Genomic DNA, 19,623 nt, shown 5'->3' with positions numbered 1-19,623 from the left:
CCCACTCTTGGGCCAGAAACTGCACTATTTGACCTCTGGTTCTTAGGCTTATGGACTCAGCTCGAATCACACCTCAGCTTCACTGGGTCCTTCAACTTGTGGCCTGTGGGTGCTGGGACTCTTCAATCCCCACGACCACACCAGTGAATTCTTCTTTAAAAGATTTAACTTTTAATTGCATGTGCATGTGTGGGTCTACATACATATGAATGCAGGGGTCTGCGGTGTCATTTTCAGGCAGTTGTGAGCCACCCGATGTGGGTGCTGGAAACCAAAGTCAGGTCCTCTCCAAGATCAGCAAGCCAGTTTGTAATAATATTTTTATCTCTTGGGACTGGAGAGATGGCTCAGCAATTAAAAGCAACTGCTGCTCCTGCAGAGGACTTGGGTTCAGTTCCCAGCACCCAGCATCTACCTGGTGACTCAAAACTATTCTTAACTCTAAGTCCAAGGGATCTAATACCTTCTTCTGGCTTCCACAGACAATGGGTCATCACGTGGTACATATACTCCATACATACGAAATAAAATAATAAATAAAGAAACAATGTTTGCATGTGTGTGTGCAAGAGCACATCACTCCCCCCCCCCACACACACCATGCTTCCACACACCATGCTTACTTTTTTTTTTCAAAAGAATCCTGCTAATATAAACAGTAAAAAAAAGAAAAAAAAAAAACACAAACATTTCATTGACCCTTGGATGGATCAAGTGCCTGCAGCCCTGGTCCTCTTTTTCCTATGGGAGAAGGGCAGGAGTTTACTCTTTATTCAGCTTTATATGAAACGGATGTGTTCACAGGGTGTGAAGAAAGACTTGAGGGGCACTGTGAGAGTGACGTGAGTTCTCTCCTCACCAAGGACCTGCTCCTTATCTGTAAATGAGAATCCTGTTGTCAATTTCTTGGGGGCCATGAAAGACTGGAATGAGGTGAAAAATATAAGATAGCCATAGCTTCATATCTGGAATATTCTAGCTGCCCTGAAGCTGGGTCCGCAACAGTCAGAGGGAAAGATAGGGAGGGACTTCCAGGGCACCCTTTTCAGTCACATTCAGTCTTCATTAAATCCATCAGCAGTCAACTTCCTTATCATCTTTTGTCTGGGCCCATGATGTCCACTGTAAGTATCTCCTGTGGCTAATTTTTTTTTTTTTAACTAGGGACTTGGAAAATAGAATCTATGCAAGAGGAGATAAATGAAACTTTAAAAATGTCTCGGGCTGATCTTTATATGACATTTTAATACACCCGCAAACACTTTCTTCTTTGTGCGTTGGCTCTGTGGAGGAGCCTAGCAGGATTGGAGGAGCATGTGTGCGTGTGCGGGGAGGGAAATTCTAATGGGATTGGTACTGTGGTCTCCGTTCTCCTGATTCTTGAGTTGCTGTTGGACCTCCCTGAATTACGCTCCCTGACAGTCACTGTTCCTCTGTTTGGCTCTCTCACACTCACCTTGCAGCTCTCACTTATTGCCTGGAAGGAAAAGCATCACTACCCAGATGTCTTTGACCGTCCAGGACTCGGTGCCTCAGAGATGCCTTACCCAGGCATTTGTCATCACTGTACGATACCTACCCACAGACCCCTGGGGCTGCAACTTCTTACAGACTGACACCCCACACTCCCATGCAGCCCCCAGCATGGCTTTACCAGTGATGAAATTGGCTTCATTGGTTTGCTCTTCTTAACCAAGAAACCCTTTCACCATCGCTCCTCCCCACCAATTAATTCTCTGGTTACTAATAAAAGCATGGAAAATGATAGTTTCTTCTTTGCTTAAAAGTCTAATGAGGACCAATATCCTGTTAGCCCTAAACCCGTTCTCACACCCTCTTCCTCAGTTCACCACAGATGCATACCCATGTATATTCACACACTTATACACATAAACACTGCTGAGTGGTGATTTCCCCTGAATTGAGACATTCCATTCCAGAGGCAAGCTCATTTAAACTCATCAAGTTCTAAGGGAAGGCTAGTTACGACTTAGGAAATACACAATTCACAAGTTTCAGGAACATCCTAAATCTTACCAGATTCACAAAGCCCTCTTTCCTCACAATTGGGTAAGCTGTAAGCACTGCTGAGGACAGGAAACTATGTGATGTATCGAGATGCCTGTGAATCGTGCAGGGGGCTCTAGGAATGCAGCTTCTGTGAGTCATCTCACATGCTGGGGTGGGCTTTGCAGTGATGTAGCTGCCTTTGGGCCATGCATGCTCCTATAAGTGACCTCTCACTCATACTCCTGTAAGTAACCGAAATAACTGGCTCACTTACTAGACTTTGGTGATACTATTAATTTGATCCGTTGTCAGTTTCCTATATGGGTTGAGTAGATATTTGTTCACATCTCCCAGGGAACAGTGTCACAAAGCACATGCATACACATGCAACCACATGCATGCACATGCGTGTTTGGAGCTTTGACTCATCATAAGACAAGGTTCTGCTTCGTCTTGAGGAGTAAGGACTTTGCCTGCCTGCAAAGAGCCTGGGCGTTGTCATTTCCACCTCCTTTTCTTCTTCCTAAAGACACCTAGAGCCGTGATGGGTCTTATAGCAATGTAGCAAAGTCCAAAGACTCACAGAAATGCCAGCTGTCAAATCACCGCAGCACGGGGCAAACTGCCTCCCACCTTCCTGAAATAGGACAAAAGCCATCTGTGATGGTTAAGTGCTCCTAAGCCACCTGCAGTGGGTAAGGCCCTAATTGCCAGCTTGTTACCTGCAGCCAAAAGCATTCCTGACTGGTGCCTTAACAGATCAATTTAATCTCTGGGTCCCTGGTTACAGCTGGTTACAGCTTCTCTAACTCAGCTACATTTTCTTTTGCTGATGTTTGCCCTTTTGAAAACGTAGCTTGACCTTACCCTTTAAGATGTAATTAGAACCAGACAGGGTTGATCTGTCTCATGCCAGGAGGATAAATCCCCTCAGACAGGGATGACCTTGAATAGCTTTGTTGCCTGCACATGCACAGCCCAAACCATCCACCTAGATTTTTTACTTTTTATTTTTTAGTGCTTGCCTGTTGCATTTTCTATTACCAATAAAATAAACATTTCCATTTAGAGTGTGGTCTTGGCTGGGGAGCAACACTGAAAGCTTATGGTAGAGAGCTGTGAATAAAGTTACATTAGGCTTATCAGGGAGGACCCGAGAGCATGCTAAGGAGTAATTAACCCACGAAGAGGCAGAGGAAATGCAGTCTGTTTGAGGTCAGACAGATCCGACTCACAGGGCTCCTCTGCTGATTGTCTGTGTCAACCTTTCTGGGCCTCCATGCCCTCCTGGGAAGCTCGGGGATAGAACTCAGCTATACTGGAGGCGCAAAAAAAGATGGTAAATTGGGGAGTGGCTGTCCTGACATCTCTAACCAAAGGGGCAAGCCTTGGAGGTTTCTGATGGAGCAGAGATGCCCAAGTCCTCCAAAGGGAGTTGGTGAAGGGTGAAGGAGAGCTGAGTGTCACACACACACACACACACACACACACACACACACACACACACACACACACACATACACCCCTTGCTACAAGAAGTCAGGAAGGAGCATTCACAGAAAGGAATTTTCCAGAAGCCATCTTTCTCTGAAGGCCATGCCCATGATGGCTGTGATAGTACAGAAACAAAGACGTGCCCTGACTCATGAGAAAATTCTGTTGGGTGCAAGTGGGACCGACCAGCATCACACACTAACCACAGACCATTAATAATTTCTAAATACTTGACAGTTGGAGGAAAGGAAAATTAATGCCATTTAAAAGACACTCACACCAGGCGTGGTGGTGCACACGTTTAAACCCAGCACTCAGGAGGCAGAGGCAGGCAGATCTCTGAATTCGAGGCCAGCCTGGTCTACAGATCGGGTTCTGGGACAGACAGGGCTACAGCCTGTCTCAAAAACAAACAAACAAACAAACAAACAAACACCCAAAATAAAACAAGAAGACACTCACTAAGTAGGTGCCTGAGGAGACTATGAATAGTTTTAAAATTTTGAATGGTTTGAATTTTTGTATTGAAAAATTACTTAAAGTAAGAGAAACAGCAACAAATAAGAGATGAAATCACAGCAAGAGAAAGCGTTTAGAGAGGAGTCCATGGTTCCCACAGCTACCAGAGTCACCAGTTCTCCTTACAGCAAAACTGCCAGGCAAGCCGAGGGCCGGGCCCCTTGCAGGCGTTAGTTTGCACAGTCTCAGTTCAGAATCCGCATAATTTGAGAGTAACGTTGAGGATGAGGGCTGCACTCTTGTCTTTCCACATGGAAGCTAAAGGGATAAAGGTCAGATAGATACCTGCCCCCTACACCGTGGTGAGAGAGGGAAGCCAGGCACACAAGGATGCACGGACTCTGGCCGTCTACCTGTGGGAAAAGCCTGGAAAAGCAAATCCGTAGAGACTCAAAACAGGTCTTTGGTATCCTAGGTTAGACAAGACTTCAGGACCAACAGGGATGGTTCCATGGCTGCAGAGTTTCTATCTGGGATGGGAGAAATATCCTAAAACTGGCTGCGGTGACAACTTCTGCTCCTGTGAATATAGGACAAAGTAAGGACCATACATTTCTCTCATTTCACACTCCTCACTTTTGTCTTTTTTTTCCTAAATGCATATTATATGAGTGCTTTGTCTGCCTGCGTGTCTGTGTACCATGTGCTGCCTGGCGCCCACAGAGGCCAGAAAAATGTGCCGGATCCCTTGGAACTGGAGTCACAGAGAATTGTGGGCTGCCGTGCGCACGCTTGGAATCAAACCAGGGTTCTCTGCAAGACCAGTGAGTGCTCTTAACTGCTGAGTCACTCCTCCGGCTCCCGAGGCATCCATTTAAATGCATCAGTTGGACAGCTGTATGGTACATGAATGACACGGCATTAAAGGTAACATGTGTGTGTGCATGTATGCATACATACATGAGATTAAGTTGCATTACCATGACAAAGATGTCTGATAAACAAGCTTTAGAGAAGAAATGCTTATTTTGGCTTACTGTTTTACCCCTTTTGGTGGGGAAGGCATGTAGAAAGGCAGGGTGTTCATAGAGAGCCAGTCAGGAAGCAGAGAGCAAGGCAGAGATCTTCAAGAGATTTCTGAGAATAATCATCAAGGCTCGCACCTAGTGACCATCTTCCTCCAGCTAGGTTCTACCATCGACAGTTTCTACAGCCTCCCCCAGTGGCACCACGAGGAGAGGAACAAACAGCCAACCTCGGAGCCTGGCCTGGAAGGGACTTTTCTGATGCAAATCCTAGCTATGCCTATGCATGGGGAAGCGGGCATGTGTCCCAGAGTGCAATCCTTCAACTTTGGGGAGCATGCGTGTCTAAGCCTACACCGGAGTGAAGGCGTATTGACATTTCTAGGTGGTGTCATTTCAAGTTTGCTTAATTCAGACACCCATAAAATGCTGCCACAGTGGCTTCCCACCGATCCCGTGTGAGGAAATCGAGTCTCAAAGGGACACAGATACAAGAGAAAGCAGGACCAGAGCTCCTCTCTGTAGGTCTCCAGAACTTTTCCGGTCCTCTTCAGTCTGCTGCCAGGCAAACAGTGCCCAGTGAGCGATCAGCAGCTGGTAGCTGCTGCTGTTATAGACACATAGTCTTTGCTGGGTGTGTAGCTCAAAGCCTGGGGTGCACTTTCTCACTGGACCTCACTGCTGCCTTTGGCCCGTTGCGACCATTCTCATTTTACAGAGGAGTTATGCAGAGCTCAGAGGAGACAGAGGTCTCAAGCTTCGTGCCATCCCTGGTAGGGCATGGGTGGGTAGATCTTTGGGTAGGTGTCCAATCATCACTGGCAAGAAGAGAAATAACTGTCCTCTGAAAGCCTGCTAGAGCTATCCTGACATCTCCAGCACTCTGTTCCCCCTCTCCAGCACTTGGTACAGAATCCTGGGGCCAGGGCATTGTCCCAAATGGCAGCCACCAAATGACATGCATTACTGGAGCGTTCCCAGGTGGTCAGGACTAGAGTAAGTTCAGAATCACGATGATAACAGGAAGTCAAGATAACTACAGCAAAGAACACTTCCATCGCAGAGCACACAGAGATAGGGAGGGGGTGGAAAGAGAGGGAGGGAGAGAGAGAGAGAGAGAGAGAGAGAGAGAGAGAGAGAGAGAGAGAGAGAGAGAGAGAGAGAGAGAGAGAGAGAGAGAGAGAGAGAGTTTAGAAACAGGCTTTTGTAGCTCAGGCTGGCCTCAAGCTTACTATGTAAACTGACCTTGAATGTCTTCTGATCCTCCTGCCTCTGGCCTAGGACAAGTGTATGCACCATCACAACCAGTTTACAAGGTTCTAGGGCTGAGGACAAACATGGGCATGCTGGGCTACATGCTGGGCAAGTACTTTCCCAACTGGGGCTGCCCCAGCTTCACTCTGTTTTTAATTAATAAAAGAATCAAATGATAAAGTGACCCCAGAATGCTTCTGGAAAAAATGCTAAGCCAATGAAAGAGAGAAAGATCAACTCTGTTCCATTAGAGAATTTTTCCTTTTTCTCTCTTTCATTTTCTTTCTTTCTTTCTTTCTTTCTTTCTTTCTTTCTTTCTTTCTTTCTTTTTTTCTTCTGATTATTATCCTGCATCTGGGGTGAGGCATTCGGTGTCTACTTGGCTCTCACAGTCAGCATAGACAGTGGTTAAGAAAGCAAGCACAAAGTTTAATTATCTGGGCTGTATTTCTTAGTGGTTGAGTGGCACTGTCTATGTCAGCTGCTGTAATATTTGGCTCCAACTGCAGAAAATCTACCATAAGAATGACTCAGGTGAAGGAGACACTTCCTACTCACTTCTGCAAAATGATTTCATCAAGCAGCAAGGCTGGCCTGATACTCCACGAGCAACAGAATTCAGTCTCTTTTCATATTTTATCTTTCATTCCTTGTACATGGTTTCTACTCTTGAGATTACCTCATGGTACAAGGTGGTTGTCTGAGTACTAGCAATCTTATCTGCATCCCAGGGAGCAAAAGGAAATAGGTGGTAGGAAAGAAAAAAAAAAAAGGTACAAGGATGCTCTTGCTAGCTGAGTTAGTTCCCTTCAGAATCTATCCCCTAAGTCTAATCCACAGCCCTTCTTATAGCTTGTGGGTTAGTACTTCATCCCATGACCATGCCTAGCTGCAAGGGTGACTGAGCAGTATTGCTTTTATAGGGACACACTTTGTTTTTTCAGTATACATCAAGCTGTTACTGATAGCATCACACTAGACACTGAAGATGAAGTCAATGTTCTCTTGGACAAGATGCTTTCTAAAACCTACAAGAAGAACTTTATGACAGGCAGATCTGGGTCCTGGGGTCCTCCTCAAACTAAGGCACCAGCCAAGGAGAATATAAGCAGTAAGCTTCGAACCCCTACCAAGACCTAGCTGACGAACATGATATTCTCCACTGTTGAGTGGAGAGTGAGATCTGACTCTCACACGAACTCCGGTGCCCCTTTTCTGACCACGTCCCCTGGATGGGGAGGCCTGGCGGCACTCAGAGGAAGGATAGCAGGTTACCAAGTAGAGACTCGATATTCTAAGAGCATATATAGGGGGAGGAGGTCTCCCTCAATCACAGACATAGGGGAGGGGAGAAGGGGGAAAGTGGGAGGGAGGGGAGAATGGGAGGAAACTGGGGAAGGGCTAACAATCGAGATGCAATATGAATAAATTAATAAAATTTTAAAAAGATGCTTTCCAATACTTTTAAGATTAATTTCTTGCCAGAACCAGCATCTACCACTCTGGGAGACCAGTATCTACCTCCCTGGAGGATCAGACTCTACATCGCTGGGGGACCAGCATCTGCATCCCTGAGGGACCAGCATCTACCTGCTTGGATTGTCATGATGAGTCAGTCTGGTGCACAAGAAACCTCAGAGCAAAGGCCTGTCAACAAAGTCAGCAGCAAGGTACTTGCAGCTCCTATTGGCTGCATGCTAATGAGCATGCTTAGCAGAGGGGGACCCGCATCTCAGTACAAAGAGAGGTGCCTTCAACATGGGGCTTCTTTGCTCCAGACTGCAGATTTGGGTGCCATCCTAAACATCTTCACTCCCTCTGCTTAGAATTGAGTCTGTCCACCTCAGCACATGGACATTCTGAGCCAAATTAATTCTTTACACAAGGGTTACCCCAGGCCTTGCAAGACCCTCTAGTCTCTCCCCCACTAAATGTCAATTGCACCCTCCTCTTCTCCATGGTGTCCACCAAAAGCTATTTCCTGAGGACAAGTTGTTCTCATCCTAAGTTGTGACGCTTCTCCACGTATCTTGATTCCCAGAACCCACCTCGTCCAGGAGAAGCTGCCTCTGGATCCTCTCAGGTTGATAAGCACATTGTATGCCAACATTTCCAGGTGAACCATGGGAAAACACAGTGAATTTGTCTAAATTAATGTCAGACACACATATACATGGACCCGGGCATACGCACATGCGTACACACACATACTTGTACGCATACACACAGATGTTCCTGTCCCCACGTCTGGCTCTAGCTTATAATTCTAATGAGTCCATAAGCATGGGCCTATCCCAGGCAGAGAAAAGGTGAGATGGCAGATGTGAGAGAGAATGAGAGGGACCGACCAAAGAGCAGCTGGGGAAATTTGGTGCTGAGGGACCAGGTGAAGACATCCCTGGAATTCCGGAGAGAGAGGCATTTCCTGTGGCACAGACACAAGTCCCAGGCACCCCAGGAGGAGGCATCCATGTTAGCCTCCATGATGAGAACCAGGAACCCAGCAGATAAAGAGCCTCAGCCCAGAAAAAAGGAAAACCAGAGCAAGCAAGAAAACACAAATATTCCCCCAGCCTGACTTTGGAGAACTCTTTGAGGAGAGTTGGTCTCCTGAATACTGAAACAGCTTTGGGGACTATGTTCGGCTTGAATAAAAAAATATGCAGCTGTAATTAAAGCAGGAAAGCTACAAGTCTATCAAAGTTTTTTTCTTTGATATTGGGAAACTCAATTCATGGCCTATATTTCATAAAACATACACTTGAAAGGGATTTTATATGCCCTTTCCCCACAGAATTTAGCAGACTGAATCTCTTTCCATTTACTTAAGATTGGAGGTGGGTCTACATATAATTCACTCAGGGCATCTTAGGAAAATACATTGGATGCTAAAGTGAAGAACCTGGATCATTGGAAGCTGAGGCCCTGCACTCTGCCCTCAGAAGGAATCTGGTCCTCAGAGCAGTGGCACTGAGGGTGAGGCTGCCTTGTAGTGTCTGATGGCCCAGCTTGCCTTGCGGAGCCTCAGAGCGCCTTGAACATCTTCAGATCCACTGCTAGGGGGCAGGTCTGGCTGCACAGAGAAGGCACTGAGCTGTTGAAGGCTGTTGAGGGCCTGCAGGTCATTAAGGGAAAGGCACGGAAGGTGTGTTTCTATCAAAAGGCATTTTATGAATACAAAATTCTGAAACCATAAAAATTTGATTATAAAAAAAGAGGCAACTGAAGAAGATGGGTGCTGTTCTCTCTGTCTCTGTCTGTCTGTCTGTCCCTCTGCCCCGCCACTCACAGACAATTAAGGATATATTCTCTAGACTTTGAGTGGCTCCTGTGGCTTCATGGTAGCATCGTGTTCAGTGAGAAGGTTTCAGGAAACTGGAAGGAAACTGCAGAGGGCAGTCACTGGAGTCACACAGCTCTAAGCTTGCTACCCAGGACCTTAGGAGGGCTAACCTAAGCCCATGCGATTCTGTGTGCTCAGCCCTACAGCACACAGGAGGACTGCGCTGTCAGCTAAGGGACAAGTAGTCCAGGACCTACAAAGAGCAGTGGAATGGAATCCACTCAAGATTCTCAGTGCTTTACTCCAGGAAGAAGCATCTTCTTCCTCCCTCTCCAGGGAGGGCTCTCAGGGGCATGCACACTTCCAAATGGCTCCAGTGTGTGCCATTGGATGCATTACCTGCTGAGGTCTCTGTGCATCTGCAGGTTGTCTGGGGTAGCACTAGCTGTAATGTGCCTCTCTTCTCACTAAAAACAGCAACTCTGCATATGGTGAGCTATCTGGAGATGCTTATAGAAGGAATGAACAAATTGTGGGTAAAGACAGACATTTATTTAAAAACATAATAAAAAGAGAGCTTTATTGTGATTCAGAACTCCAGCCACCTGGGACCATTGGTTTTTTTGGATGGAGTTTATCTGTAGCCACCACTATGTATGCCTGGGACTCTGCTGATTCCTGAAAACCTAGGGATGGAGGAAAACAAAACAAAACCCCAACCCAATATCAGGGTCCCCAGGCTCAAGCTTATAGCTGAGAAAGAAAACAGAAGGCAGACTCCAGCTCACACCTGGGGGAAATTTATAAACCTATTAAGGTTTACAGGGCTGCTGTAATTCCATAAAGATGGTTTCGGGCACAATAATCCAGCAGTGTAAAGTGGCGCCATATGTAGTAATCTCCCATTTGTCAGGGGATCACCACAGACGTGTGTGTGTGACCTCTTGTCTCTTTTCCTTACAGCTTTGCTTTGAACTAAAGTTCTCTTATGCTTGGTGCACTGAAAACAATTTTGGTTTTTTGAGAATTTTACATATGAACACGCTTTAACCAAATCCACAACCCGCGTTCCCTCTCCTCCAATTTGTCCCACATTCCACCCCATCCCACCCCCTCTCTCTGCCAACTTCATGTGCTCTCTCTCTGCCCCCTCCCCCCACCAAGCTTACTGGGCCCACTTAGTACCGCCTGGATGCGCACGGGTGTGGGGCTGTCTCTAGAGCTTGAGCGGCTGTCCAGGGGCAGACTCTTCTAAAGCCATCCTTGGCCTGCGCCCCCACAGCTCTCCACTAAAAAGAGCAGGCTGTTATTTAGCAGTCATACCAGACTTTACCAGTCTCCTGCTAAACCCACCCAACAGCTTCCTACTGCATGGAAAGCGTAGCCACAACTTATGTAGCCTTAAACCAGGATCTGCAAACTCTGTTTTGCGAGATCAGCTAGTACATACTTTAGTCTTTATGGGATGTGTAGTTTCCCCCATCAGTCAGTGTGGCCCGAAAGGCAACCAATATGTAACTGAGTACGTCTATGTTTTCATAAAGTTTTATTTAAAAGAAAACAAGCAAAATGAAAGAGATCTAGTTTGCATTTGTTGACTTCTGCTCAGAGTGACCGTGCACTTGCCTGTCTCCTAGAACTCTCTGGACACTTTTCCTACATATGACGCCTCTCAGGTCTTTGTAATACCTTGGCCCTTCTTCCTGGAACAGCCTTCTCCCATGGACTCTCTCTTTCACTATGTTCAGGCTCAATGTGACATCATCAGACCTCACTGGCATTGCATCACATCACTTTCCCCCTGTTTTATCTGAAGGACTTGAGCCACCCTTTCTGTTCATTTAATCGTTGGTTAATTTTCTTCTCCCAGAAAACCATAAGTGGGGTAAGTGTGAGCATGTGCACTCATGACGTGTGTGTGTGTGTGTGTGTGTGTGTGTGTGTGTGTGTGTGTTTACATGCATGTGAATATCTGTGCACGTGAAGGCCAGAAAATCTTGGGTGTTGTCCTTCGGGTGCTGTGGTGGTTGAATGGGAGTGTCCCTCCTACGCTCAATGCTTGGACCCCAGTTGGTGACACTGTTTGGGTAGAGGTAGGAGGTATGGCCTTGCTGGAGGAGGTATCGAGACGGGCTTGGAGAGTTGAAAAAACTCCCGCTGTTACTAGGTACTCTGATTTCTGCTTGTGGTTCAGGGTGTGAGCTCTCAGCTTCCTGCTTCTCTGCCATGACTGCTGCGTGTCGCCTGCCTCTACTCTGCCATCATGGACTGTAGGCCTCTGGAGCACAAATAGACTCCTTCTTCCGTAAGTTTCCTTGGTCATAGTGTCTTATCACAGCAAAAAAAGGGGTAATGAGTACAAGTTCCATCATCCACCTTTCTTACAACAAGGGTCTCTCATCATCCTGGAACTCTAAGCTAGGCTGTTTGTCCAGCAAGGTCCAAGGGTCTACCTGTCTCCATGTGTGATTATAAGTGCATATTATTATATGTATGTTTTTTCATTTTATTTTATATGTATGAATATTTGCTTGCATGTATGTGTGTGTGTATATGCATGCAGTGACCTCAGAAGCAAGCAGAGGAGGACATTGGGTTCCCTGAAACTGGAGACATAACCATCATTTCGGTCCTGGGAACTGAATCCAGATCATCTACAAGAGCAGCCAGTGATCTTACCCACTGAGCCATCTTTCCAACTGATTGGCTTAAAACATAAAGTAGGTTCCAGGGATCAAACTCAGGTCCTCATGCTTGCAAGGCAAACACTTTGCCTACTGAGCTATCTCTCTAGCCATCTCCTCAGCCTCACAAATGTCATAAGAGGAGAGACCTAATGGCCTGTGTCACTTCTATGTCCCCAACACCTTCAACACGGCCTGGCTTGGAGCAGCTGGCCAATATAAAGTTGCTAAATGACATGTCTGTAGAAACTTCTGTCAAGTCAGTTTCTCTGAAGTTATCTCTTGTGGATCTGATGCTCTGGCATTCCTACAGATGACCAGAGCAGATGGTCGGGCACTGGGGACAGAGTCCAGGGGCATCTGTAGGCACAACCCCCTGGTAACTGAAGGAGTTGTTCAGCCATTGTCTACTGCCACAGTGGCTGGAAATTTCTGTTGGACTCATTCTTTCACATGATGGTTACGCTCGAGCAGGGCTACCAGACATTTACCTCAACAAGAAAATGACTGACAGGAGCAATAAAAGCCACATCTCTCCAGTTCACCTGAGGCTCTAAGGACCTTGGGAACAGAGACCTCAGGTCAGAGAGGAAGGGATTCAGGAAGCAAGGTGATGCCTGTCTCCTAAACGCATCTCCAGTGCCCATGTGCAAACTTAAGAGTGGGTAAGGCAGCTAGCTGTAAGTGGGATGGAAGGAACAGTGATTGAAGCCGTGCATATTAAAGATTCTGCTACACTGGTGAGGCTCCCTTCTACCAGATTGAGGGGTCCAAGCATTCTTTTCCTCTCTCTAGACCCCCTTGGCATCCTGAACGTTCTAGCAATCCAACAGGGTGGAGTCCTCTTACAGGCAATGGTGCCCACCAGAGAGGGGCTGAGTATGTAAGAGGGAAGACCTTGGAGCAAGAACGAGGAGTGAGCTTGGTTCTGAGATTGTGAGAGACGTCTGTTGGCTGGGGACATTCACACTGGTACAGTGAAGAGTCATTATGGAGATTCTATTTCCTGAATGACCAAGAAGACGCAAGAGCTAACCAGGTGCAGACATCACGTTGCATACCATTTACTCCTGGAACTTCCCCTTTGGGAAGTAGACTCTGGATGGATCATGCAGCTCTTTGATGACATTAGTTATTCAACTGTATTCAAATGATATGCTAATGGCATTCTTCCTGGGCTACACTCCTCAACCAAGGCTCTAGCCATGACCTGAGCAGACAGGCAAGTATCAGCTACTGTGGCCCTCTTTCCCAGACACAAAACCTAGGGAGAAGGCCATACTGAGACAGCCTCACCCTGTTCGAATACAGATAAAGACACCAACCCAAACCCTTGCAGCTACTGAACTAAAGTCCAGGGAAACACATAAATGAAAATTCTCATCAGTCTGCATCTGTGTGAAAAGAGAAACGATTATCTCCTAATTCCTGAGCTGAGCTAAGATATAGAATTTTAAAAATCCCCGATTACAAGGATCAAATGTAATAAGGCTCATCCTCCATCTTACCGATCTGACTCCTGCCCTACATAATTCGTCACAAAAGTAGGTGGGGACGAGTAGGTGAGTGCTCCCCTATGGAACGGATGATAAAGAGCAACCTCTTGGATCAGTGAGGGACTGGTTAACTAGATGGCAGAACGCCAGGCACTGGCTGCTTGCCACAGGGACCAACTAAGCATTTTCTGATTAGCAGACATGGACTACAGAAAGCGACTTGCCTAGGGCCAGGCAGAATCCTGGATGTCAGCTCACAGAGACGGTTCTCTCTCTACACGGTGACTTGGCATAATGTGGTTTTCCACTTAAAGAAGTTGAGAGAAAGTTGAATTCTTTTCTTAAAAACTCATGTTAAAGAAAACACGAAGTGGGTGGCCTATGGCTGAATACACCGGAAACCGTGAGATTGGCTGGGGACAATGAAAATGAGAGAGAACATGATCTGACCGTCTGACATGCCAGTGGGGAAAAAACTGCCATGAGAAAAATAGGCGCCATAAAAGAGGCTTTACTACCACCAGCCCATCCTGAAAAAATGGGGATTGTATAGTGAGCTAGGTACGAGACATCATCTTGCAGCATCACAGTCATCCGTATGCCGAGCTGGGTACCAAAGAGCAGCCATCAGCACCACAGCCGACTTAACTTAGCTCAAGTCATTTTGCTGCCAAGACAAGCAGACATCTCAGGATGGACGATCGCCCCAAAGGTCAACCGACTTAGTTATTTTTCCTCATGTCTGGCCAGGTCAGATTTCTTTTAAAATCAGACAGACCGTACTTAGAGGACCCTGGGATGAAAATGAATGGGGAGACATCCCTGTGCTGGCCTCACCTCTCCTCAGAGGGGTTTCCCCCTACATGAAATGAGGTTCAGCTGCTCCTGTGTTAAATATCCCTCATGGCTCTGCTGTAGCACCAGCCACAAGTTCAGTTCATGCCTTCTCCATCGCTCTCTCCTCCTGTGCCTGTGAATACCAGTGGGGAAGGACGACGTCTGTCCCCTTACTGAGGGTGCCCTTAGACCTCAGTCCCTGTTGACACATTAGGATATTTGGGGACAATATTGGAGGGGAAGGGGAAAAAAGTAGAGAGCAAGGCAGCATGGGAGCCATGGAGTTGTCAAGGAGGTAACCACTGATCTGGTCTGTCTTCTACAGCTCAGAGAAGAGCAAGGGCAGCACACAGACACTGGTCCTCCTCGTGACTCTGATGTATACCTATGGGTCGTGTGTCCCTCTGAATGGGAAGCTGAATATGGCCAACATGTTATGTGGGCTGGATACAGCTATTTCCTGCCTTGCCTTTGTTCCCTGATGCCTCTCCAGGCCCAGGGTGGAGTGGTATTCTCCCAGCTTCCATCCAGGGCTGCTAACGCCAGCCCCACGGGGAGCTCCTATGCCTTGCTGAAAGGCTTTCAAGAAAGCTCATATTTCAGCTCGCCTTCTGCACAGCTGACCTGACCACAAGTTCTGGAAGCTAAGGTTCCCCCCGGAGACAGTTTTCACCTCCCTTAGATTTGCAGGGTGAATGGGGGACAGCCCAGATCTCTGGTCCCTTGACTAGAATAATTCTAGTCTGTCACCTTGAGAGCCTCACCACTGCTTCTTGTGTTGGCTGACTTCCCTTTCCTGGGATTCCCTCCTGTGAGGCCCCACACTTGCCCTCAATCCTCCCTTAGAGTATGTAGGCAAAGCCACAGTGGCTGCTCATGGCTAGCCCTGTACAAACACTCCCAGGAGACCAGGAGGAACAAAACGCATGTAAATTGGTGTCAGCAGGTCACCCAGGGTCCTGGCATGGGTCTCCTCTGGGAATCCTGAGGTCCTAGCCCTCTCTTCCACTTTGGTGGGTCTTGGGACCCGGCTGGCTGGTGGAACAGCCACAGCCTGGATGTGGGCCCATAAATCAACACCTGTAACTATGAAAAGAACTAAAACGCCATCATTCTCTGCTGATGTGCCTTTATCCAGGAGTGACTTCCCAGAACAATACCCTGGAGTTTTGTGCTGAGCAGCTGGGAGCAGTCTGCTGTCTGTACCTGCAGATAAATACAGGTGACCTTCCTCTGTGATGGATAGGTACTGATGGCAGTTGGGTACACAGGGACATGGTAGTGATGCCTGGGTCACTGGGAAATAAATTCTCCTTCACACCAACAATGTGTCTCTTTGCTTTAACTTTGCTGAAGGGAACAATATCAGAGCATCAAGAATAATCTCAGAATTAAGAGTACAACGGCACACTGGAATTTTCTGAGAATTTGTTGCAGTCTAAGCAATGGATCAGGCTTGCCGTCTCATTTAATCCCCATGTACACACTCTCAACTAGCTACTGTTCCATCCTGCTTCATATCACAGACAAGGCAGTTGTGGCTTCTAGAAGGCTCAGTGGCTTGTCTGAGGTCCCACCTTGTTAAGAAGTTGAGTAGAGGCATCAAACTCCACACTAAGTTCTAGTGCTAGACCCAGAAACAGCTGCACAGTGTGAGGAGGTGGGTGCAAAATGACAGTGGTATCCCTTACTTATTAATAGTCAAAAACTTAGGGTGTTGGTGACAGGACCGTAAACAGGAAGGGCCTCTTCAGAACACTGGCCCTAGGTAGATGAGCTTAGGAGAAAGTGATGAGGTTATAATGAGCATCTCAATGTCATGCTGTGTTTCCTGCAGGGCCTTTCCCAGAAGGCTCACAATAAAGCAAAAGGATTTGGGGAAGCCAGATGTTGGCCAGCAGGACTGTTCCTTTTCTGTCACCTGACAGAACTGCCCAAACACAAACATGCCCCAAGCAGGACCTGCTTAGAGTCTAGCGTTAGCACCAAGGAAGTATGGATCCACAGGGCGGGTGCTTTCTGAATCTCAGGCTCCTACAAGGTCCAGGAATGCTGCGCACACATCGAGATGAGGCTCTGGCCAGGATGCTAATTCAGATTTTACCAACTTTACACCCCAGGACGGAGCAGGGGTGACAGTGTCTGTGACAGCTTTTACTTGTCAACTTGCCAAAGTTTAGGATCGCTTGAGAGGAGAGCCTAAGCTGAGGAACTGTCTAGATCAGGTTGGCCTGCATGTGTGCCTGTGGGAGACTGTCTTGAGTGTTCCTGAGGCAAGAAGATGCATATCACACCATGGCTTGGGCCCTGAACTGCGTAAGAGGCAAGAAAGTTAGCTGAGCACAGCAAACAACCAGACAGTGTGATGCGTTCATTCTTTTATTTCCTTCTGCTCTTGACTGCAGGTGTGGCCAATGGTCACAGGCTGCTGCACCCGAGACTTTACTGTCACAATGTGCACTATAACTTGGAATGGAAGACACATAAAGCCCCTATGTTGCTTTTGGTCTGGATGTTTTATCATGACAGATGCGGAACAAAAGCAATACTCAATCATCAAATAAGGCACCATCCTCCAAATTTCCCCATGGTCTTCCTAGTCTTTGGTGTTGTGGCATGGTCTAAAGCTACTGTGTTAATTGGTTGTCCCTCGAGATCTTTATGAGCAAATGCTCATGCAGACCAAGTGATGCTGTGTAACCTTGCCTCCAAATTATCCCTGATTGGCCAATAAAAAAAAATGCCTGAGCCTGGGTTGAGCAGAAGAGAGGTAGGTGGAGCTAAGTAAGGTTGAAGGGCTTGAGGACAGAAGGATCACAGGAGAGAGAGGAAGAGGAGAAGGCACAGGAGAGGAGGAAGAAGGAAAAGTCGCCATGGGTTACGCAGGAACTAGAAGCAAGTGGCAGGGAGGAGCTTGCTCTGAGGATTGGCAAATGGAGAGAAGCATCCCCCATGGAAAGCATAAGCAGATATTATGAGAATTAAGGATGGGGAGTGGCCCAGATAGGAATGAGTAAATTAGGTGGCATGGGATTTGGGGCTTGGAGATAACAAGGTAGCTTAGGGGCTTTGTATCTGCCCAGTTCCAGTGTTCAGGCATATTAAAAAAAAAAAAAAATCTAACAGTGCCTGTGTACATTTATTTTTTTAATAGTGGGTTAAATAATGACTGTGATAATAATTATATGTATTAAAAGTAAATATTAATAGCCTATCTACAATACTTTGGGAAGAAGGTAGACAGCTCAAGAATGGAGATCAAAGCTCAAGACATGGAGTCTTAGTTTTCTTGTCTGTATGATGATGATTGCTGGACCCACCTCTCAGGGTAAGAAACAGTTGGTGGGGGAGAGTGTATTGTACATAAATCTCTCAGTACACAACGAGGGCTCGGTTCAATGATGGGAGAGTCCAGTGGCTGTTTGTATAGTCAATTGAAAATACATGGCCAGGGACTAGGGCGCTAGCTCATGTAGTCAAGTGCTGAGACACAAGCCTGGAGACCCCAGTTCCATCTCTAGCACCCAGGTGAAAACCTGGGCACGGCAGTATACATCTACAATCCCAGCACTGAGAAAGTGGTGATAGGGGCCCCTTAGGACTCACTGACCAGCTAGCAGCTGAGAGACTCTGTCTCAAAAAAAATGTAAAGTGGAGAGCGATTGAGGAGACCTCAAAAACGGAGTGGGAAATTGTAGACACGGGAGAAGATATCATGTGTAGCCAGCCAGGAAACACAGAACACATGGTATAACTAGACCAAGCGTCTTGGTTGGGGAGAAGGTTGGAGAAGGGTGGGACACCATCCACCCTCACAATGCCCTGAGACTATCCTTCCTAAACTTTTTTTCAGGGTGCTAATGAATTTAGGCAGTTGTCCACCAAGACTGTCTCCCCTCCCCCCCAGTATCTATGTTCTTGACACCAAATCTGACTAGTTGCTTCCAATGACTGCTCTAGAGTTAAACCTAGACGCTGCTGAAGGAAGGACAGAAAAAAAGGGAAGAGGAAGAGGAGGAGGAAGAGGAGAGGAGGAGGAGGAGGGGAGGAGGAGGAGGAAGAGGAGGAGGAGGAGGAGGAGGAGGAGGAGAGAGAAGAGAAGAAGAAGAAGAAGAAGAAGAAGAAGAAGAAGAAGAAGAAGAAGAAGAAGAAGAAGAAGAAGAAGAAGAAGAAGAAGAAGAAGAAGAAGCCATCAACAATGGTCAGGATCAATTGTGAGCTAGTTTATGTTTCCTGGAGATGTGGCAGCCCCTAACCGAATAGCTTTGTGCATTAAGAAATCCAGCGTGCATAAAGGATTCAATTTTTCCTCGAAAATATGACATGTATACAAAGCAATAGCACCTGAAATACTCTTAAACTTTATGAAAGGACACAGCCGTGGGAGGAAGACTGACCCTCATCTCATCACATACACGTAACAGACAGAGATGTTCATGCTCACAGTCCCCAGATGCACCGTGGACTTTAACACCAGGATCACGTTTCCAGCCCATCCACATTCCAGTCTCTCATACCCGGGGTCTGGGGACCACACGTGAGGAAAAGGAATCACTCTTTGCTCTGCTCACACTCTGACCTCGTTAATAGCTTTCTCTATCCATCTTGCTGACCTGCTATGCCCCTCAGCTCCTCTAAGTAGTTTTCTGTAAACATCAAAATCAAAGTCCAGGGCCTTTCCCATCAGAAGTCTGTTCTCCATCAAACGAAGCCCCTGGAGAGGTGCCATGAGGCTGACCTTCCCTGAAGTGATCTGACTTTACCTGCCCAGTCTGCCCCTCACCAGCCTTGTTACCATTTCTCTCCCTCCATTTCTCCCAGTAACACCCTTGGGGGGGGGGGACACAAAGCAAATTTGCCATCATTTGTAAGAGCACATTCAAATGCCTGTTCTTGTTCTTTTTTGGGGGTGGGGGAGTGGGAATGAAGAGCAGAGAGTCCAAGCTTGTGGAGCTAAAGGGAGGCTTGAGGCATCTTGCATATGATTATTCACCTGGTAGTCTGGGGAGGTTACCATGGCAACATGTCCAAAGTCTCCAGTATCTACATGTCATTGATACACCCCATCAATTCAACAAAGG

General features: G+C 46.9%; 1 protein-coding gene across 2 annotated transcripts in view; it reads right to left on the bottom strand.

Annotated features, from left to right (window-relative positions):
- Positions 1–19,623, bottom strand: part of Cdh13 (cadherin 13) — a 1,096,387-nt gene that overhangs the window by 313,337 nt on the left and 763,427 nt on the right. The window lies entirely within an intron of this gene.

Source organism: Acomys russatus, chromosome 26, assembly GCF_903995435.1.
Source record: "Acomys russatus chromosome 26, mAcoRus1.1, whole genome shotgun sequence".
Lineage (NCBI taxonomy): Eukaryota > Metazoa > Chordata > Mammalia > Rodentia > Muridae > Acomys > Acomys russatus.
This window is presented reverse-complemented; position numbering and strand designations above follow the sequence as displayed.